The sequence below is a fragment of the Thamnophis elegans genome, chromosome Z, assembly GCF_009769535.1.
Source record: "Thamnophis elegans isolate rThaEle1 chromosome Z, rThaEle1.pri, whole genome shotgun sequence".
NCBI lineage: Eukaryota > Metazoa > Chordata > Lepidosauria > Squamata > Colubridae > Thamnophis > Thamnophis elegans.
This window is the reverse complement of record NC_045558.1, coordinates 9,452,862-9,477,170: the sequence shown is the minus strand read 5'-3', so window position 1 is coordinate 9,477,170 and position 24,309 is coordinate 9,452,862. Positions and strand designations below refer to the sequence as shown.

At 37.2% G+C, this 24,309-nt stretch overlaps 1 protein-coding gene across 7 annotated transcripts in view; it reads left to right on the top strand.

The window, feature by feature from the left end:
- Positions 1-24,309, top strand: part of KMT2C (lysine methyltransferase 2C) — a 171,255-nt gene that overhangs the window by 14,991 nt on the left and 131,955 nt on the right. Inside the window, exon 1 of one of the 7 annotated variants that reach the window (XM_032236940.1) lies at positions 6,642-7,031. The exons of the other annotated variants lie outside the window; for them this stretch is intronic. The gene's annotated coding sequence lies outside the window, so the exon portion shown is untranslated. Of the gene's footprint in view, positions 1-6,641; positions 7,032-24,309 lie in introns of those variants that run through there. 7 annotated transcript variants of the gene reach the window in all.

Sequence of the window (24,309 nt, the reverse complement as noted above, 5' to 3'; positions counted from 1 at the left end):
ATTTTTATTATCTGGCTTGCCTGTGAACTCCTCCAGGAGCAGTTGAAGGAAGAAAATTCCAAGTTATAGTTCCCCAACTTGAAGAAAACATTCTGCAGGGAATTTTGCCTGCTCATTCCCATATCAGGCAGACATTTTATTGGTATTCTCTAAAGTAATCTTATTATTAATTATAGTAGGTCTGATTTTATGTTTTATTCCATCTGGTTGAATCTGCTTCTATAAATTACAGGTGTCTCTATGCCTCCTGTAATATGATGTAGTCATGTAATAAATGGAATAATTTAACATAGTGTAGTGTGGGAAATGCAAACACAGTTGCTTGTGAGGGCAGTTGCAGTGTGATGAAGTTACACAACTTGGAGGATGTTATTTTTATTGCTGAGGAGCTGTAAGTGGCATATATGGGAAAGGTTTTAATAAAGAAAATACTTGTATTAATTAAAATTAAAATGTAAATATATGCATTTTGCTATATGCGTTTTCAATGATGTAAAAATTATTTGAAAGCTTCTCTTAAAGAAAAGCTACCTGCAATGTGATATGCTCCTTTTGGGATCTATGTATTGGCACAATAAAGCCTCAGAAAGTTATTGAATACAGATAGCACTGATTTTCTAACACAATTGAGCCCAAGATTTTTTTTTGGTAAGAAAGATATTTAAGTGAGTTTTGTCTCAGTTTGTCACCTTTCATGTGAGAGTTATTAAGTGAATCACTACAATTGTTAGTAAAAAATTGTAAAGTGAATCTGGCTTCCCCATTGACTTTTCTCGTCAGAAGGTTGCAAAAGGTGATCACATGACCATTAGGATGTGGCAATGGTTGTTAGTGTGAAAACAATCATAAATCACTTTTTTCAGTGCCATTGTAACTTTGAACTGTCACCAAACGAATGGTTGTACCATAAATCAAGGACTACCTGTACCCAGTCAGCTTGTTTATTAATTTTTAAAATTATAGAATTAATGGAAATAATACAATTTATCCATAGCTATGTCATAAACAGACCTGAAATGTATCAGGTGCTGCATGAGTTGATAGGGATTATAGGAGGGATTCTAAAATGTTATAGTACCAGAATTCCTGAAATAATGAATTTGTGTGAACTTCTTCCCATTATTAAAATGAATGATTTAATTGGGGTTAGAGTTGGAAATACATATATCACTTTTAATAATTCCATGTTAGTACTTAAATATTAATCTGTATCTCACGTTTTGTGATATTCAACTGCTCACTGGGCATGCTGCACAGACAAAAGTGAGAAGCAAAACCTGAAGCAAGTTGGATGCATTGCTACTCTGCCAGTGTGTCAGATTATGTTGTTTTTTTTAAATTATGACCCCTGACTTTGTTGCTTGTGCTGCCTAGAGTTCCCCAACCTACACTTTGAGAACATTTGAATTATGATATTGTGACACATATAATATTATTTCCAATCTTGGGCAACACAAATAGTGGTCAACAAAGTCATTATTTTCTTAACCTTTATCTCCAAGTTCTTGATCTTTATGGGGTTGGTTATTACTTCATCTTACATGGTGTTCTTTTTCCAAAGTCTTTGAATGGGTTCCAAATAAGAATTTAAAGATAAAACATGTAACCTTAAAATCAAGAAAGCCATGATGTGGCAACAAAATTTTCAGTAGTGATTACACAAGTGAACCTAGGTATCCTCACAACTACTTAGGTTGCTGTCTGCTGCTGCATGCTGAACTAGCTGAAGCTTCCAGAATGATCAACAGCAGCCCAGTGGAACCCCAGCCTTTTCAGCCAGTCCAGAAAAAAATACCACGGTCAATGGCTTTAAGGCCATTCAGAGATCTAGTAACACCAGGAGCTCATCCATCTCCTGAAAAAAGATTATCAGAGTAACCAATGCAATTTAAGTTCCATGACCATGCTTGAATCCTGACTGAAGAATCCAGATAATTCCTTTTGCCAATATACCATATGACTGGATCCTTGAAATGGAATATTGGGATACTGGGCAAAATGTTTTCAAAATAGTGTAAAACTAGGAGAACAGTAGACATCTTTGTGCACTCAGATGAAAGATTAGCATCCTCTCCATTAAACTACTTAGGGCCTCTCTATTGCCTTTTATCTTCTTTCTATTTTTATGAATTCCAGGTAGTCTTCCACTTACAAGCACATTGAGGTCAGATGCAGCCATGTGATTAGACCCAATTTTACAATTTTTTACAGCAGTTATTAACTGAATCACATGGTTCCCATCATATCTCATGGTTGTTAAGTGGATCATGTGGCCATAAGTTCAAATCCATTCTTTTAAATAGATCCCCCCTCCCCAGAACCCACAAATGTTGGTCTCAAAATTGTAAATTATGGTCATGTGACTGCAGGAAACTGGAACCAGTTGTAAATGTGAGTTGGTTGCCAAGTACCCACAATACAGTAATGTGATCATGTGGGTAAGCGTGTGACATTTTTGATGGCTGGTAGTGCTTTACTAGCCACAAAGCACCCTTTCTGAGGCACTGTAACTGCAAATTGTTGTTAAACAGCTAGTTGCAAGTTGAGTACGATCTGTAATTGAAAATGAGAAACGGTACAGATATGCAGTTTACAAGATGCTCTAACCTTTTCTCTGTACAAATCTGCCTGTTCTGAATCTTGTTTTTAGGTTGCTGCAAGGACTTAACATACAGCTCCTTCAAGTGCCATTGATAATTTCCCAGATCCAAACTTTTTCTAGGTTTATACAGGAACCAGGGGAGCATGGATTGAACCTACTGGCGGTGAAGATCCTGCCCAAGAGCGGCCTATCCACTTCAGAATTACCAATTCTAAACCGCCAGCTGTCAGACTGGGTGCCATAATCTGGAAAATTCCCCAAGTGTCTTCTAGACCATTCTTTCCACCCACAACCAGCAGACATTGTGGCAGATGATACTAATAACCCCGACAGCCTTGTGGAGTTCCCTGTTAGCAGTCAATTACAATTGGACTAGGCAGTGATCAGACCACAGCAAAGGCTAGCAGTAATGTCCCCATATTCTAGGCACAAACTACTTACATAGTCCAGCATATATCTGCCTTCATATATCAGCCAGAGATTACCTGAGGCAAGCCATTCTATACCTATGGAGATCATGAATTCTCTCATCTTCTCCAGCTGAGTTTGTAGTAGTGGAAGATCAAACCTGAAATAATTCAAGGAGCTCAAGAAGCAAGCCGCATGGTCAGTGAGGCAACCAATCCATCCAGCCTGTCTCTTCAGTCCATGTAACATTCAGGCAGTTGCATTTTTTGTAGCTTGGCATCTGAATGTCTCCAGGGCTGCATACTCTGATTAGAATTGGCCACAATGTCTCAAGAGAAAGTACTAGTTTCCCCCCTTCGGACAGTAAATAGAATCAAGGGCAGGAGATGCTGCTTTTTAATAGCAGCACCAATTCTCTAGAACTATCTGCCAGAAGAGATTAGACTGGGCCTTTCTCAGATGATAAAGAATAATTTTTAATGTGGTCCATGACCAGCCTATAAAACACCTTATAAATACATAAAACTGAAATTTACTGACTAATTAAACAAATCAATCAAATAAAATCTCTGCATATCATATCTATAACATGACATAAATTGGTCATACTTTTTTGGAATCATTTGAATCTGAAAGCAAATATTTTAAGTAAAACTAGTTGGAGTTCCCCAGGATATGTAATTAGGTATGGAGTTAACAGTTTAGAGCAAGTACTGTATAAAAATGCAATTTGAATATTTTCAGTTGTTTATATCGCATAAGCTGCTGCTGAAAGTTGTTTTAGACTGTGATATGATACTAATTTTTCCTAAATAGGGTTTCTGATCACGAATAAGTTGTTTTTAAAAAGATCAACATTCGTCCCTATTTCCCTGTTCAGGATTGCCATTGAAATTGCTGCAGGTCCCCCAAAATGGGATAATCTATGTAAGAAATACATCCTTGCCTCATCCAACTAGGAAAGATTTTGGAAATATTTGTTGGGTTTTCTGTTGTTTCATAATTAACATTGTGATCTCCCCTTTTATGGTAGTCAGAGTTAATTTTTACAGCAATAGCGTGAAATTACAGTTACCAGCTATGTCACTACCTATACAGAGATTGGATCAACTAGATTGGAAGCTGTATACAGCTGTGTTAGTTTATGGTAACAAGAATCAGATCAAGTCTGGAACCATCTTTTCAGATTAACCGTTTTCATTAAAATCTCAAAGCTTTCACAATTACAACCTTTACAATCTCAACCTTGTTCTTTACTACACTACTATAATATGAAGAGCTCTATTCAGTATACAAGCAAGACTAATATTACCAAGAGTAATATCCGGTTGTGTTTGCTCTGAATCCTTGTCAGTTTCTCATCTTAAAAGTAGTAAAAATATATGAATGTCCAAAAATGTTTTCAACTTGCTCAGGGAAATCTTGTTTTAAAATCTGAAGCTTATACTGTGTTCTATAGACATCACTGTGGGCAGGGGTGGGTTGCTCCCAGCATTACTGCCGATTCGGTGCGCGCAAAAAGTTTGCATACACCAGACGCATGCTATGCGTCTGTGCGCATTTGCACAAAACATTAAAAAAAGAAAAAATAAATGTGTGCAATTACAATTGTTCTGCGCATGCGCAGAACTCGAAATCAAGATGGTGGCCCCAAAGGAAAACTGGTTCGGGGGCATGGTAGGGCTGGGTCGCTGCCAGTTCCAGCGACCCTGGTCGCCAAACCACTACCGGTTTGGCCGAACCGGTCCAAACCAGTAGGAGCGCACCTCTGACTGTGGGATTTAGAAGTTGTTGGCTATACCAATTCCATTTTTTAATCTCTGACATTTTCTTTTTAATTTTTTCTTCCCCTTATTTCTTTTTGAAAATCATTCTGCTTTGTCTTACTAGTCTCCTTGCATCTAGTTTTGTAGTCCTAGACTCTAAAATTCATTTAGAGTCAATGCTAGAATTGACAATGCTAGAATTAAATGAACTTTAAATGATATTTGAGACATTGACACAATTTTGAAATATTAATAGCAGAATATTTTAACAATTTTTAATTTTATTCATTATTTTTTAGTATTCTTCTTTCAGACTCCTGCTTTTTAACATAAACATGTTTGATTTATTCAGATCTACTGGTTCTTTGGATTGTTGTTCTAGTAATAACTTTTAAAATTGAGTTCGATGACAGTTGTACAAGTGTAATAAAACAACACCAGATTGTGACCTTCATGTCATGAGCCAAATTAGAATATGGTACCAGTGCACGATATGGGATGGTGTCAATTACTCAGCAGTTGCTCATCTTTTTTTCTCTTTAAACATGTTTTGGCATAGTGTCACATTGAACAAACAGTGTAAATATAAGTAGTGGTGACAGTATGAAAATTGTCACACAAACTTTGTATATAGGCAGTACAGAAAATTTTACCTGCTATTTCTGTGGGATTGGCATGCCTAACACATATTTCAGTCTGAATATATTCATTTTTGTTACACAATTCCCACCTATTTTATTTGCATTATTTGTTCCTGCAATGTATATACTGTTCAATTCCTAAAAAGAAACTTATTTCAAAATCACTATGTAAATGGTTGTATCGAATTGGGTGGGAGAAAATATGAGACATATAGTTGTATTTATATTAAGTCGTGGATGTGGGGAGGAGAACCAATTAAGATTTTTGGGTGATAATGTAGCTTCACATTTAAGAAGAAAAAAATAGGGAAGAGTTTTCTAATTTGGAAGATAGTTCAAGATAGCATATGAGAAATATTTTTTTTCCAAATAGGAATGACTTTTGTAGCATGGGAAAAGAAAAGCTCCCAGTTTAGTTTGTGGCCTAAGGGGGGAAATTGGTTAGTTTTTAAAGATGTTTGGGTGAGGACTGTTATTTTTAGAGGACAAACTCAGAGAAAGTAAAATAAGTTACATAATGCTTCCTTTGTTTCTGTTCAGCTGCACGTTGTTTTGGCCAAAGCTAGTGAAGGGGATGGAAAAGCAACAAAAAAACAAGTGAATGGTACCAATGTGTGGAGTATATGGTTGAATGGAAACTGTTTAGTTTAAAACTCTGTGCAGCTTTATGTTGAAATAACCTATGCTGTACATAAGGGATGCCAGATGTTGAAAATGTTTTATTTTCTTAGAGGGGTAGTTGCCTAGGAAAGGAAAATAAATTCCTTCTTGCCTCCCTGCACGATAATTTACAAAAACACACCTTTACAGAACAATTTGCCGTCGGAATGCATTGGAACCGAGGAGACATTTCCTTCCCAAGGGTGAGATGATTAGCAGACTTTCCGTCGTTGCAGCCAGAGGCGCATCCAGGACGTCCCATCCTCTTTTTGATGCCTTCCTACGTTTCTCTTCCGCTATAGCTGAGGCGGCCTTCGTGGAAATGATTGGCTAATGTAAGGCCAGGCGGCTTCTCCGCAGGCTTTCAACCGGCCGGTAAAGAGTTAAGGCAGAGGCCGAAAATGTCTTTGAGACTGACTGGCTGGCTGTTCCGGCTCCTTGAAGGAATCCAGTCCATGCTTTTGCATTGCTCGGAAGAGTCGGATCTACTTTCCCCATTCTCTCCTTCCCCCCCCCCCCCGCTCTCTCTCTCATCTCTCCCTCCTTTTCTCCTCCTCCTCCTCCTCCCCCTCTTCCTCCTCATCCGACAGCTTTAGTCAGTGGTGGTGGGGGGGCACCGTAAGAGTCAAAGTTCGGAGGCGGTCCGGGGGGCTTGCCGACCGCTTCCCCGGTCAGCCCCGGTTTAAGCGAGACAGAGCAGCGCCGGCAGAGGAGCTGCTAGCGAAGTAGCCGGAGAAGTGCTGCTTGATTTGGAAGAGTAATATGGCTGATCTGATGGAGTACGGAGTAATTTGTTTTTCTCCGTACGACGCCGAGCTTGGATTCTAACATGTAAAATAACTTCTGTCGGATTGTTAGCTTTGGGCACGGGTGCCAGCCTCTTTGTTCTTCCAGAGCGTTTTGGTGAGAGGATCCAGGCTGTGCATAATGTTAGGCAGACAGAATTGAACGTCGGTGAGTATCCTGTCGTTAACTTCTTTGTATTGGAGGGCTGAATATGACAGGAGCCTCGGGCTCTGTATGGCAGGCCGTGTTTCAGTGCCCTGGATACCGTGGTAGTTTTTAAATGAAAGAATTCCAGTAGGATCCACCCTGTCCTGGAAAGTTACCTGGAGGATTAGATCAAACCTTAGATATTGCCAAGCTGTTACACGTTGTCTTTGCTGATCGTGGGAATAGTGACAACTGTATCCGTTCAGCATTCTTTAGTGAATTCCTTCAAGTGAAAAGAAAAAATGTCAAGAAAGTCAGCTGTCCGAATATCTGGAATACTGAAAAAAGTTTTTTATGTGGTTCATCAATCTTGCCTGATAGGGGTCGAAGCCATTTTAAAATTATGACAAGCTTTCTTTAGGAATAGGTCATCCCTGAAAAAATTGGTTATGCAACTTTTGTTTCTGTGTACTTTATAGTCAGGAAAAGGAAAATTCCATCCAACTGTGTAATACAAATTCGGTTACTTTAGCATATGTGCTCAGCTAATTTCTCCAGTAACTTTATTACACTGTTCATTGCAAGTCCTTTAAAAGATAACACATATTTTGATAAACATGTTGACATGTCAGTATAGCTTACGCCTATTAATTTTGTTTGATTTTTGATATTTTTGAATATTTTTTAGATATTTTTGAATTTCTCCAATATGATTCTCCCCACTTGAATTATATTGAAACAGGTGGATCTCTGTGACTGTTGCAAGGCAAAATATTTTATTACTGTGGTACAGTGTGGAAAAAGGTGAAAAAAATATGTGCCTAAATGAAAATGTTTATTAGATTTTGCACTTGTCTAAGTAAATATTCATTATATTATTTTAATGCAAAATAAGATGGATTATAATAATAAAAAGGAGCTACAATACTTTTTAAATGGATATAGATACTATTCAATCAGCAGTGGTTATTACAGCTGTATTGATGTCCTGCTAAAGTGTGTTATATAATAGTTTCCTAATGGTGCTGAAACACTTGCTACATAACTTTAATACAGCAGCTCAAGACAATTTACTTTTCTTTAAAATTTTGGTATCACAGCTCAGTGATTTTTTAAAGTATAATCTATGCAAAATATTTAGTATCGGGTGATATTTTCTGTTTTCAGCTTGGCACATAGAAACTTCCTGTGTTTATATTTGCCAACTTCCTGTAGAAAAAAAGTGCAGTATTAGTGGTTCTGTTTACACAGTCATTTTTACAAAGAATAAAAAAATTGTAACTAACGAACTAGATACAGTTTATTATTGATTGTTTTTTATATTATAATTCTACACTTTATTTTCAGAACTCAGTACCATGCTATTCAGCAGAGTTTATTTCCAGATTATAGAACAGCAATTGAAGAAATGACATTATCTTGACATCTAGTCAGTTTATTCTTTAAAGTATGAGTTTCAAATACTGTTTTTTCCTTTAGACTTACTGGTGTTGCTTTTATTTTGGTTTTATACTGTGTAACAGTGGAAATGTAGTAGTTTATGAGTTTACAAAAAAACTTTAACCATTACAGAAAGTCAATATGGCATCATTCTTTTGTAGTTTAAATTGTAGGTACTATTAGCTAGATTTTCTTTCTAAGTGACTAATTCATTGCTATTTAATTTTCTTTAAGAAAAAAAAGTATATGACATTACCTTGGCATTGTATCACATTTTCTTTTGGATTTACTGTACACTTATTGTAAGGTAAAACACACATATGTGCTAATCATTCTCGACTCTAGGGGGCGTGCTCATCTCCGTTTTAAAGCCGAAGAGCCAGCGCTATCTAAAGATATCTCCATGGTCATGTGACTGGCATGACTAAATGCCAAAGGCACACGGATCACTATTACCTTCCCACCAAAGGTGGTTCCTATTTTTCTACTTGCATTTTTACGTGCTTTTGAACTGCTAGGTTGGCAGAAGCTGGGACAAGTAATGGGAGCTCACTTCATTATGCCACGCTAGGGATTCGAACTGCTGAACTGCTGACCTTTCTGATCGACAAGCTCAGCGTCTTAGCCACTGAGCCACCAGGTCCCTTGAGACTTATTGTAAATATAGCTACCGTATTTTTTGGAGTATAAGACACACCTTTTTTCCTCAAAAGAGAGGCTGAAAATCTGGGTGGGTCTTATACATCGAATACAGCATTTTTTGCCTCCCGAAGCTCCGTCCCCTTCACCAAAATGGCCATGCACAGTCTTATGAAGGCTTTCAGAGAGCTCCTGGGGGCTGGGGAGGGCAGAAATGAGCAAAAAATGGGCCTTTTTTGCCCCCCCCCCCAGCAGCATTCTATAACCCTTCATAAGGCTATGCATGCAATTTTTTTTTGACAAAAAACAGGCCTGTTTTTGTGAAAAATGGGCTGTTTTTCGGAGGTTTGCAGAGTGCAAAAACTTTTTTTTTCCCTTTCGGAAAGCTCTTTAACTGATTGAAGAGAATTACATTGATTAACTGCTGTGCCAGCAGAAACAAAGTCTTAAGGTTTGTCAGCAATTTCCTTCTCCAGCACATGGATAAATACACCTGGAAACATCTACCTACCTATCTCTCTCTCCCTACCTACCTACTATATTTCTCTCTCTCTCTATCCCTCTATCTACCTACCTACCTATCTACTCACTCTTTCTCCCTACCTATCTACTGTATTTCTCTTTCTATTTTTCTCTCTCTATCCCTCTACCTACTTACCTCCCTTCACACGCACTCTCTATCCCTCTACCTACCTACTGTAATTCTCTCTCTCTCTATCCCTCTATCTACCTATCTATCTACTCACTCTTTCTCCCTACTTATCTACTATATTTCTCTTTCTTTCTATTTCTCTCTCTCTCTATCCCTCTACCTACTTACCTCACTTCACACACACTCTCTCTCCCTACCTACCTACTGTATTTCTCCCTCTCTCTCTCCCTACCTACCTACTATATTTCTCTCTATCCCTCTGTATTTCTCTATATTTCTCTACCTACCATCCTACCTACTCTCTCTCTCCCTATCTATCTACTATATTTCTCTCTCATTTCTCTCTATCCCTCTACCTACCTACATACCTACACATACTCTCTATCTCCCTACCTGTCTACTGTATTTCTCTCTATATATATCCCTCTATCTACCTATGTACATACCTACTCCCTCCCTCTCTACCTATGTAGTGTATTTCTCTCTATTTCTCTCTCTCTATCCCTCTACACACTCTCTCTCCCTACGTACCTACTGTATGTCTCTTTTTTTTCTCTCCCTCTATCTACCTACCTACTTTTTAAAAAATTTGCCTCTTCAAAACCTTGGTGCGTCTTATACTCCAAAAAATACGGTATTTACAGATATTTTGTCACACAGTTATGTATTCAATAAGGTAAAGCGAAAACGTTGTTGGAGTTTGGAAGATGTTAGGTAATTAAGGGCAAGATTTTAAGAATAATATGCTATAGTAATACTATTTGATAGAAGTAAAATCTTCCTAAGATTTTTTTTAATTTAATATTTAATTAATATTTAAGAAAGGTACTTTGTGAATATAGGTTCAGTGGGTGAATAGCCAATCACAAGCAAATGGGCTTATTTTATTCTAATAAGTTGCATTGTTCTGGTCTACAGAAAAAAACATAGAACTTACACATTATACTAAGTAATATTCATTTAGTTTTGGCTTAGACTTTTGTGGGAACACATTAATATAACTAATGTGTTCCCACAAAAGTCTAAATCAAAACTAAATGATATATACACTGAATATCAATTTATATATCAAACCCACCCCTGTTGGAAAATTAGTTATTGCTTGTTCATATTTTAGTGCTCATTCTTCTCCTATATTACTGGTTTGCAGAATGAAAAATGTTACCATCGATGCCAGTTTGACATTTTATGTTCTGGATTTTTTCCAAACAGCTGCAACCATTCTCTACTCAGAGGAACTTGCAGTTAAAAGAAAAAATTGTGAAAGTAAAATGACTATAAAATTCAAAATAGACATTACATTTATAGCACCTGCTACCTACAGAATGGCACAGAATACTTTTTATGAAACCATTCATTAATAGAGATTTGCAGATTATTTTTGAGATATCAACTATACCTAGGGCAATATGAAAATGACAGTTGACTGGAAACATTTGACAAGCAGACAGCCCTGAGTTTGGAAAATTGTCAGAAGAGATTGTTCTTCTCTAATATAAAGCTTGACAGCAGAATTAGAGAAATTGTAATAAAAATCTTGGCACTGCTTAGGTGAAATTTCACTAGTGAGGTTTAAAATTGCAGGTGTTTCATAAATCAGGATTTGTGGTGCACCGACAAAATAGTTGTGATTCAATTAAATATCTATGCTATGAAATCAGGCATTCTTATTGTTCAAAAAAGTCAAAACTGTTAGACAAAGTTTTAAGTGGGCAGGCATTTGTTAACCATTACTGGATTTTTATGAAGAAAATCTTCCATAAGATCTTCATAGAAGAAAGAAAGGAAGGATCTGTAAAAGCCTATGATGAAAATGTTAATAGAAATAAAATACCTAGCTTGTTATTTCCAGGTATGTATCAATTGCAGACATTGCTGTAAAACATCTGCTTAATTATTAACTATTATAAAGAAAGATATATTTTGAAAGTTTAATATTGCAGTTTGATTTTTCATTCTAGAAACTGCCCTTTTGATTAGGTAATATGTAAATTGGTCTTTTGCCTGTTAAGACAGATAATTTGGACTGCCTGCCTAGTTACTTTGCAATTGCAGAGAACAATCTCTGTTGTTTTTATAGATTAGTATTATAAAGTGCCCTTGGAAATTGGCAGTCTAAAAATCATTGCACAAATAAATAAATGTATCATTGTCTAAAGTAAATAAACGTGGAATCATTTAGTTACCAGAGATTTCATATGACTTTGGATCTTCTTTGAGGAATAGAAACAAAAATAATGAAGTTTCATTGTAAGAATGTTTGTCTCAATTAAAAATAGTAGTTTCATAAGACACATTAGGAAGTTGAGGGAATCAAGAAATGACATTGTGTACAGTAAAACTATAGCTATGACTAATGGTTTTTTCTACACATACAAATGCAAGGAAGAGTAGCATAGTTTGATGAAAGCATGCATTTTGAATGTCAAAGATATTGCTAATTTTTTCAGGATGTGAAATGCTTAGAACTCCAAAAGGTGCTTCAAAGCTCATGAGAGTGCAAACATACTACCTGTTGGCAACACCATAAAACAGCGATGCAATCGTGAGAAAATCATAGCTGCTTGAAGATGTATCAGCAGGTGCTATTTTTGTGTTCCTCCTACACTCTGAAGTAGGCATTCAAACTTTTGGCTTGGCTAGGCTGCATTGAGTAAGAGGAATTGTCCTGAGCCACATATAAAATATATAATATAGTGTCTATAAATGCACACACACACACAAACAAAATAATGTTAAAGTTTTATAATCTTGTGGAGCTACATTATTAGTTGTCCAGGGCCATGGACTGGATATACCTACTTTAAAGTACATCTGTAAACCATGATATATCTCAGGTTGGAGATATTACATAAATATAATTGCTTTTCAAGACTATGAAGAGACCAGCTAACTCTCTTGGGAGGGTAGAAGGAGAATGCTTAGCGAGTAAAATTAATTCTGAGAGACTTAAACTATAGTAGACTAGGTGTTGAATAATAGGGTTTAAGTGTCTGAAGGGTTTAAACTCTGGTGTAAAATCTAACAGTGACCTTTGTGATAAATCTAACTTCCAGTTAGGATAGTCAAGTATATACAAAAGATATTTGTGCTTGGTTCTTTCTGTGTATTGTATTCTGTATATACAATATACAATATTGTATATGCTTCTGCATTCATGTCGGAAGCAACTACCAAGGCACTTCCGGGCTGAAGGATTAGCTGCTGACATCACTGTTGCCTAGGGGACACCCGAGGGAGCTCCTTTCATGTCCTGTTGTTGTATATTTGTATATGATCAAATATATCACAATGTAGGCAATATTGGTTACTTGGTCAAATAGTTTAACTGAGTGTACAACACTTTCTTTCGATTCTACATGTATCTTTAGTCATTTAAAGCAGAGAAAAAATGAGCACGAGATGGGCTGGATGGAGAGAGAGTGAGTGTGAGTAAGCCACATGGTTTACAAATCAAAACGGCCATACAAGACTGTATGTCAAAATGCAAATAAACATGTGTCTTTACACGTTGCACTGTTTTATGTCCATGTGTTCTAGTTAATGATTATTTGTTGCATTGGAATGTACTGTATATGGTAATGTGGCCCAAGAACGACTATATCTTCCTCTATGAAGAAATTTCTTTTAAATGTATGTGTGATATTTATTTTCTCACATTGTTAGTTTTTTTCCCAAATTCACTCCATGTCAGTTGTTTCTAACCAATACTTTTCCTGAATTTTACTTTTATTTTAATCTATTGTCGTAGATGATCTTGTAGACCTCTTCTCTCTCCATGATCTCATATTAATCAAACTCTTCTCTACATTGTATATGGGCCTCCAGAAAAAAACCCAGAATTTTAGAGCTCATGTTTTTGTGAAATGCTTAATTTAACACCCTATGGAGTTTGCTTGTTAGCTGTGCTTTTAAGGAATCTATTTCAGTGGTATTGTGGGGTGGAATCTGTTGGATGAAGATAGAAGCTTATAAAGATCCCAGATACTTCTTTTTTAAACTGACTTGAAATGTCTTTGTACTAGAAAAAATTTAAAGACTAAGTAGGGATCTCCCAATGGAAAATTCTGTATTTTCTAAACACAGACTTGATTAACATATTAGTTAATCATATTCAGCACAGAGATATTATTTGGGAATAAGTAGGGTCTACACAGGTAGTCCCCAACATGCAACAGTTTGTTTAGTGAGTGTTTGAAATTACGACACTGAAAAAGTGACTTTCCCGTGTTTTTCACACTTATAACCATTTGCAGCATCCCCATGGTCATGTGATTAAAAATTCAGATGTAAGCAATTGGCTTCTATTTATAACTGTTGCAGAGTCCCAGGGTCATGTGATCATCTTTTGCAACTTTCTGACAAGCATAGTCAATGTGTCAACTTGTAAAGCATTGCCATGACTATTATCAGGTTGGCACTGGAGGGAGGATTCCATGCATACCTTCGGCTAGAGTCAGATCTCATATTTCTACAACCTTGTTGGTGAATGTGATTTATGACCCAGACAGAGGGGAGGGAACACAGGGTTAAAGTTCAAATGCAATTAAGCAGAGGTCAGTTTCGGCTCCACAGAAGAACATGCCAGAATGTTGATCCTAATAAATGAATGGATTTCTTTTGAACTTTGTCTCGAGGCTCATAAATTAATTAGGTCATCTTCTGGGAACTTCATACAATGGGGAAGCCAGATTCAGTTAATTGCTGTCTTACTAATTTAATTGCAATGATCCCCTTAACAATTGTGGCAAGAAAGGTCGTAAAATGGGGCAAAACTCACTTAACAACTATCTCAGCAACAGAAATTCTGGGCTAAAATTGTCATAAGTCAAGGACTATGGTGAATGTCTTCAAGATAGTAAATGAAAAATCCTTCAGGAGAAAATAATTCTGAGACTGGAGAATATGTTTTATTAACTTGTATTGTTCTGTCATAATATGTTGTCTCAAATGGTAAAAGAAATAAAACCCGATGAAACCTTGCAGAACTTTTTTAAAAATAAGGTAACAATTTCAAATTGGAAATAATTTGAAAGGAAGTATGCAAACCCATATGTATATAAAGACTGGAACATTGTTCAATATCTCATGTTAGCAACTCTTCCAGTATCTATAATAGTCAACTTAAGTGAGCAAGGATACATTTGAATAGACATATTCTCTGTTTTTTCAGAGAGATCCAAAGATAATTTCATACTGGCACATAATCTTCATTTGGACAAACCCTATATTATACTAATTTAACATGTTACAATTCCTAGGTTAAATAGCCAATGAAGTGTAACTTTGAAAGACTCCAAAACTTTAATGGTTTTTAGACTACACAAGTATTTGTAATAATAAATTCATTAGCTTTTTAATTTATATAAATGATTGTAATGAGTACTGTTACACAGTATAAATCAGCATTAGAGTTTCCGGCAGTATCTAGTTCCATTTATGTTTATCAAAACAGTTATTATCCTTTTTTGTTTGTTTGTCCCACAGTTAATTCAAAATTTGTCATAATTGAACCTATACCAGATTCTCCATTCCCTTACTATAACTAAAAGACTGATTGCAAAAATAAATGTATGGCCCCATTTACTCAATAGATTGAAGAGTTGATTACACATGCTGTTCATGAGTAGGTAGACTTTGTATGGATAACTATAATGAAATACAATACAATACACTATAATACAATACAATACAATACAATACAAATAATACAAATACAATACAGAGTTGAAAGGGACCTTGGAGGTCTTCTAGTCCAACCCCCTGCCTAGGCAGGAAACCCTATACCATTTCAGACAAATGGCTATCCAACATCCTCTTAAAGACTTCCAGTGTTGGGGCATTCACAACTTCTGGAGGCAACTTCTGTTCCACTGATTAATTGTTCTCACTGTCAGGAAATTTCTCCTCAGTTCTAAGTTACTTCTCTCCTTGATTAGTTTCCACCGATGGCTTCTTGTTCTACCCTCAGGTGCCTTGGAAAATAGTTTGACTCCCTCTTCTTTGTGGCAACCCCTGAGATATTGGAACACGGCTATCATTTCTCCCCTAGTCCTTCTTTCTCTTAAACTAGACATACCCAGTTCCTGCAACCGTTCTTCATATGTTTTGGTCTCCAGTCCCCTAATCATCTTTGTTGATCTTCTCTGCACTCTTTCCAGAGTCTCCACATCTTTTCTACATCGTCGCGACCAAAACTGAATGCAGTATTCCAAGTGTGGCCTTACCAAGGCCTTATAAAGTGGTATTAACACTTCACATGATCTTTGATTCTATCCCTCTGTTGATGCAGCCTAGAACTGTATTGGCTTTTTTGGCAGCTGCTGCACACGGCTGGCTCCTATTTAAATGGTTGTCCACTAGGACTCCAAGATCCCTTTCACAGTTACTACTGTTGAGCAAGGTACCACCTATACTGTACCTATGCATTTCGTTGTCAATAAAAGATTGATTTACACAAAATGCAATAGGTTTGAGTATTAGGGTATATTTACATAAATTTTCATTAGATAATTCCATATAGGTTTGCAACTGTTTATCATAACAACATATTATACTTTATATTTCTTTTATATTTCTGTTTTTTTACTTGTTTAGAGCACATTATGTATTTTTCTTATCAATGTATTTATGTGTTTTATTTCATTTTTTATTTCAAGAACAATAAATATTATTAAAAAAAATATTTGAACTCAAACCACACTAAAAGGAATAAGTTAACTTCCACTGGAGTAGTTCGTTAAAATCTTAGCTTGTGTTTAAAAAAACCCTGAAAATCAGTTCTTGAGAGGTAACCTCTTCACTCTAATGTGTACTTCAGTTTGCTTTCAAAACTCTGTGAATTAGCTCTCAGTAATTATGTTTCCAGAAAGATAGAATTCTCATTTTAAAATTTGAAGTGAGGAAAAAAAAGGAAAACAGAGTTAAGTGAATGATTTATAAATATGCCAATTGAATAGTGTATCCAGGTGTTGTTAACCAAATAGGTAATTCCTACTACCCATGGAGAATTTAGAAATCATAGATTTTCGTATATTGAATTTATAAATAAAAATGTAGATATCCTTAATCAAACAATACCTTTCAGTGGGAACCAAAATGAGAAGAAGTTGAAGTTATCTTGAAATGATACAAGGTTAAAAAATATTTTTGAAAATTTGAATACCTGGTTACTATGTATGTATAAGTAACCAGGTATCCAAATTTTCAAAAATATTTTTTTACTATGTATGTGTAGAGGGACGCGGTGGCTTAGTGGCTAAGACGCTGAGCTTGTTGATCAGAAAGGCCAACAGTTTGGCGATTCGAATCCCTAGCACCGCATAACGGAGTGAGCTCCTGTTACTTGTCCCAGCTTCTGCCAACCTAACAATTTGAAAACATGTAAAAATGCAAGTAGAAAAATAGGAACCACTTTTGGTGGGAAGGTAACAGCATTCCGTGCGCCTTCGGCATATAGTCATGCTGGCCACATGACCACAGAGACATCTTTGGACAGCGCTGGCTCGTCAGCTTTGAAACGGAGATGAACATCGCCCCCTAGAGTCGGGAACAACTAGCACATATGTGCACGGGAAAGCTTTATCTTTACCTTATGTATATGTAGTTATATTTAGTTTTAAAATAAACTTCGTATGTGCCAATGTTTGAACACCTTTTCATTCAAGTAATATTTATAGCACCTCAAGGAGCAGAAATAATAATTTCCAAATGTTTCGTGTAATGAAAAGTTACTTTTGGGTGTTCCCCCACTCTCCTACTTTTCTTACAGAATTCTTCTGGGACTACATATTTTTGGGTTTCCCTGTATGTGATGTATGTTTAGTGTCCTCCCATATATTTGACTAATATTAAAGTATGATGGCATGTAATTAATTGCTACTATGTAGGCCCCCTCAAGTCCTTTGCGGTTGATTGGAGATATATTTTGGATCACTGTGTAGCTGAAATACAGTATCTTTAAAATGTATCTGTTTAAAACGTGAAACGAATTTTTAGAATAGCTTCAAGTGTTGCTTAGTTTTCTCCCTAAATATGTCTGACCCAAACAGAACAAAATAAAACCAATTACATACCCCTGCTTGCCAAGGAATTGAATGTTGCTGTGTTAGTGTGTGGAAATTGCTGTTCTCAATAAGGTGGAGATAGCATCCATGCATGGGTTGACACCGTCCGTGCTCTGATTGGACTGAGTCTGATTACTAATTAATTAATATCTGATATAACTCGCCCTTGTGAGTGGCTCCCCCCAGCTTTCGACTCAATCCACTCTGGGACGGTCGTGTTATCCGTTACTCTCTCTAGTTTTTTGCTGAATTGCAGTTAATTCGACATAATATCTGATTTTCCTCCTGAAGCTCTAATTCAATCACCTTACTCGAATTGGCTGTGAGTACGTTCTCAGACCGACCTCAGAGGGCCCCAGATGTCATAGGCCACAGGGCTGCTGCCCACAGGCCCACACGCTCTCTTTTGATCTTGGCGAGGGATATCCCTTTCACCCCCAGTGTTCAAACCATGCGATCGAGAGCCAGTGAGAAGCGCTGAACATTTGACAGCTGTTGTGCAATTCTGACGGCAGGGTCTGTTCTGCCTTGCTGCAGGGTTGAGAAGTCAGACAGCAATTTGAGTGCAATTGCAGGCCTCGGTGGCACTGGGAGAGCCCCGCAACGCAGCGCAGTGGCTTGGAGGCACTGAGCACCATTCAAACAAGCGCCGCCCGCCCGATCAGCTTCCGTCCACCTTAAAGAGATGGAGCACACCACGGCCACAGAAAACTCCCCAGGAGGGCTGCTAACAGCCTGCCTAAGGCCGCTAATTACCAGAGATGTGGGCGTCTTACCAGCAAACACAGCATCTGTCTGCGAGGCCCAGGACTGCCAGATAAAAGGCACCAACGCTATTTTGGGAGTGGGCGGAGCTGGGAGAAACGGAGTCATGGATGCCATTTTCTCCCCCGCATGTTTCTGACAGGCAACATGGCCAACGACAGCGTGCCTGAGCTCTCTTCAGAGGCCGGGAATGGCACAATGGAGACTGGCCCAGGCCTACTTACGTTAGTGCAGGCTCCCCTTTCCCTCCCAGACCAGCTACATCCCAGAGGTCCACGGGGACAAAGGCCAACAATAACAGCTCCAAAGCAACCGTTAAGAGCTCAAAGGCCAAGAATGCCTCAAAGTCGGCCATTAAGACCAAACACCTGGAGAAGCCATGGTGTTCACAGCACTGCCCTGATAAGGGTACAGCAGTGTCTGCTCGACCTAGCCCACTGCCTCCACTGCAGCTCGAGATGAGCCAGGGCCCATTTAGCCTGATGTTACCTATTAACACATCTGGGCTTTGGGGCAACACTGGGCCACACTCGCAAAGCAGGAGTGCGGAGGCCATCTTCACCCTGACTGCAGCCAGCCTTCGCCCAGAGAGACAGTTGACCCCCATGCCTGCCATGTATCCTTCACCCGCCATGTCCACCATGGCATCTGGATTCCAAGACATTATAGCAGAAGCCATCAAGCAGGGTATTGTGGCAGAAAAGAAATCGGGAGCACCGGCAGGGGCCCCTGGGGTCCTGGGTGGGGGCGCTTCCAGAGATAGTTGAACACCTTCCCCCGGCCAAGAGCTACATGAAAAAGAACTAATTTTTTCTGAGCTACATCAAGTTTATATCATACTCTCCTCACTGGATGAGAGTTATGATGTTTTTGTATCTTCTCTTGAAGTCCTAACCCGAAATGAACTAACATTGACTGACATTACTGCACGACTGTTGGAAGAGTCAAGGATGGAGAGGGAACCACAAGCAGTTACATCCGGTGGATTCTGTACAGCAGCCCATAAATCTTTCCTACACCGGAGTAGACTGCATTTCATAGACCAGGAAACATAGTTTGTTCCATCCAACCAGGTTATCATCAATAGGCTTGTTGATGGGTCACTCGCCATCTGTTCCAGGATATTAACAATCACTAACTAAACAGCTGTCTGTATGCGGTATTGCGTATCAACACCAACTCTCTTTTAGCTATGTCTGATATAACCTGGGCCCATAAGCTCCCCGTTGGGAGAGCAAGTGCGTTCAGAGAAACGTTGTGAGAGCTGTGTTGGAGAACACACAGACCAGCATACAGAGACACTGCAGTTTAAATAGGCTTTTACTTTCGTGGAAATAGAGGTATCAGAGTCCATCAAACAGTTCAAGTCATACACGGATAAGACAGTCAGTCATCAATGTCTTTCAGTTAAGGAATAATCCAAATAACATAGTCCAATATCATATAATCATTTCAGAACTCAAAGTTTGCTAGCAGTTGCAAAACTTGCAATAGCTCAGGGCACTTTCTAACAGCCAGTTTCCAGATCAGCCCAACATCTAACAAACAGGCATTGTGTATTATTGATCTGACACTGAATGACCCACAATTAGTTCATATTCGTGGAGAAAATTCTGCTGCAAGATGCTGGGAGAATTTGAAGAGGATTTATGTACGTGACATTATAGGTGCACACATAAATCTTACACGCAAACTGTTTAGGGCATGTCTTCTGAAAGGTGGAGATATGTTAGCTCATTTAAAGGGGTTTTCCAGGAGCTATATGAAAAAGAACTATTTTTTTCTGAGCTACATCAAGTTTATATCATATTCTCCTCACTGGATGAGAGTTATGATGTTTTTGTATCTTCTCTTGAAGTTCTAACCCGAAATGAACTAACATTGACTGACATTACTGCATGACTGTTGGAAGAGTCAAGAAGAACGATGGAGAGGGAACAACTGAGAGAAACCACCACAACATGAGGAGTCACATTTTACTGCAGTGATTCAGTTAACGTATGTGACAAATAAAGTCGTAAAATGGAGCAAAACTAATTTTAAAAAAATTCTGACTTAGCAACATACATTTTGGGCTCGATTGTCATAAATAGAGGACCTTATTACATTATATTCCTGCATCTTTCAATGTCTTTTAAATTAAGATAATCCCTCTGCTTCTTTATGGCTTCCAAATTCACTCCTTTGCAAAACGTAATATTATTGAAATCATTCTAAAGTTAGTTTATTGGCACCATAACAATGATTCAAAAAATATTAAAAGTGCCATCCTATGTGGTAGAAGCAGGTATAGTTTCTTAGGATGTTAGAGCAAAATTTCTTCCTTTTATATTCTAGATAAAGTTAATTCTATTTTCCATACTTTGGCCCCTTTAGTATTAAGAAATCATTTTTTAAACTAACTAACAATTGCTGGGCTTCTCTATTGAAAGTCTGGCCTTACTAGGTTTTGATAATGCTAGAACTTCCCTTAAGCAGTGAATTTAGTATGTAGATCTCCAAACAAGCATAGATAAAGGGTCACTCCCCAATATTTATCACTTGCTTCCAAAAGAAATCTTTTCAGCTTCTTATTTATCGCTACTAACAATTTTGAAATTGTAAGTCCTTCACTAAATCCAGGTTGGGTACTTTTCCCTTAGGAATTTTTTTTGGGATTTTTTAGGGGTACTGCTATGCATTTTTGATGCTTTAATAGAAACTCCAAGACATGTGCTATTATACTCTATTATGTATAAAAATTCATATAAAAAGATTCTAGACAATTAAGTAGTTTTGTCTTGAAATTTCAAGGTAGGTAACATGATTTCTCTTTAATGTTATTTATTTCAGACAATGACTCAAAAATAACCTCTCAAATTGCCCTGTTTTGGACTACAGTTTGCATTATATGTTGCCCCATTATTTAAGTTTAGAACTCTTATAATAGCATTTTGAATGTATTTTAATATTGTTATTTTTAATTAGTTTAGATTTACTCTTATTGTTTTTCTGTTATGCATATATTCAGTATAGAATAATGTCATACTTCTTCGATATTTCGTTTGGACCTGGCAATTATGGCTGTAATAAATTTGATTTGCTTTGATATAAATAATCTTAATAATCTGCTCCTTAATTGCAATATTTAAGTTCTGGCTGAGTTTTTCCCTTTCAGTATTGCTATTCAGATTATAGCAGGAGTGAGTTATAGCAGGAGTGAGATTTACTTTTAACTGAAGGATATGTTGTAATTTCCATTTATTTACGTACATCCTGTATCAATTAGTTCTTATACTATGAAGATTAAATGACAGGCAAAAAAGAACGTTAGGAGTTTGCAGTTAATAGATAATGGATTAAATCTGGCCTCCTCCAAGGCCTTTACTATAATCACATTTTTCCCCTGTTTATTAATCCTTCTCTTTTTCATTCATTCTTTAAATGTGTCAATCATCTCACAGAAAGTGACTCTGGGTGGGTGTACAATAATTAAATATATTATAAAGTCACTAAAACACTTAAATAAATAACCATAAATAAAAACATGTACATGAGAGGATTGAAACTAGAATGTTATACATGGTGCAACCAATGTGTGAGCTTCCTGTTGCCAAACCTGATGAAAAAAATCCATTTTGAGAGCTTACTGAAAGTCAAAACCAGCAAGCTAGATGTATACCTCAAAGCAAACTGGTAACTAGTGAAGCTCCAAGAGCAGAGGTGTGACACTCCTGAGCCCCCCATAGTTGGCCGTAAGTAAAAGACTACCTATAGTCGATTCAAGAGGCAGGGTCTAAATTACTGTAAATTACTTCTTAATAATTTATTTAGTTTTCAATAATATAATTTTAAATTGGTTTTAATAAAAGTAGCTTTTATTAAAAAAAACATTAAACCAACCTAAAAAATCCTACATATTTCATATGGTCTGAAACCCTGAAGTGGAAAGGAGAAATAGAAAAGTCATTACATGTACAAAATTCAAGCTCTCTAAAGAAGGGGGATAGAAAACCAAAATGAATGCAACAGATATCTTTTTCTTGTCAAGAAGTCTAAGCCAAAACTAAATGAATCTGATGATATCAGATGAAAGTTTTCAAGTAGTTTGCTCTTATTTCGAATAAATTACTTAGGCTAATAGTCAAAGCCCAAGATTAAAATAGAACTTACTGGTTCTTTTTGTTCCTAAGCAGCAGTGACTTATTCCAAGTACCTAGTAAAGAAACTGAAATAAAATAAGCCCCAACTTCTTTTGACTATTTAACAAGAAGCTTTTGAGATGAAACTAGCATCTTGATTGTCTACTGTTGTTTACTGTAGTTTAACGAAAATTGGTCAGCAGCAGTACCTGGGAATAGGAACTTTATTCCATAATGGAAACAGGATACAGAATAGGTATTGGAGGATCTTCTTGTGTTTAAAATTGTAAAAGGACTGTATAATTACAGTACATCTCACAGGGTTTCTGAAAAATCCTTTGTAATTAGCAGCCATACACCATAATATAACAATTCTTCAGAGGATTGGGAAATTTTTTTCATTAGATCAATGGTGGGTTGCAGGCGGTACGCCCTGGTACTTGTGTACCAGCGCCGGGCCGGAGCACCAGGCCCGCCCGCCCACACTCCTTACCTGTCTTTAAACTCTTAGGCGCTTTCACACACATGCGCGGCATGTACAGCGCCTGTGTAACGCGACGCCAAGCAGCTGGAATGTCGCAGAGGTGTTGCTGGAGGGTAAGATGCATGTGCACACTGTGTGTGTGCACACTGCGCGCGTCCATGTGGATGACGCCAGGCCCGTTCCAACCATCCCGGTTGGAAAGGGATCTGGAACCCATCACTGTATTAGATATAAATGTACTCTCAGACACTAAAAGTGGGGGAAAGTCAATTGAACTGTTTTCATGTAGTGCTTATTAAAAGAAGTGGATCAGTATTAAAATATGATCAGCAGCTATTTTAAAATCCTTGTAGCTACCTTTTAGTGGAATAAAAAAGGATAAGAAATACAGTATTTTAATATTTAATACAAATATTAAATATAAATTGTTAAATATTTCTATTAAGTCTATTTTATATTTGAAACATTGATTTCAGAAAAGTTCTCTGAGCTTAACTCAAGGATATGTCAACGGAGTCAAACATAGAAAGTAGACTGGCTCTGCTACCAGATATGTGTAAAAGCTGCATTGGACATAAAGGGATTTCACATTTATTATGTGGGTGGAATGATGTCACTTGGTTTGATTATGCCCCTTTCAAACTGCTGTGATAATTACCTGCTTGTTACCAGAAGTGGTGAACCCGTTTTCAGTACTTGTTTGCTTTTGCTGTCATGCCCTAATTGCTATATAATTTTGCCCCTGCCAATTATAACCATTATGTAAAATTTTACAGCGAGGAAGTAGAAAAATAGGGGGGGGGGGGGAATCAGTGTGGTCTTCATAATTTTGACTGAATATTTTCATATTATCTCTGAGGTACAGGACTTGGTTGTAACTTTTGGGCAGTATCTTCTTCCTTCTCATATGCATACAAATTTCTTTACTTCACTTTTCTCTGAATCAAGATTGATTTTTAAGTTTACAGGAAAAATTAAGTTCAGTCTATTGATTTGATTCTTAAAATATTTACCTGGGCTTGAATAATGTTCGCAACAATAATAGCGTAATATTCTCTTATGATTTCATTATCTTTCATGATTGCAAAAAACTTGCAATTGATCTGGAACTACCTACTGGTATTGCACAAGT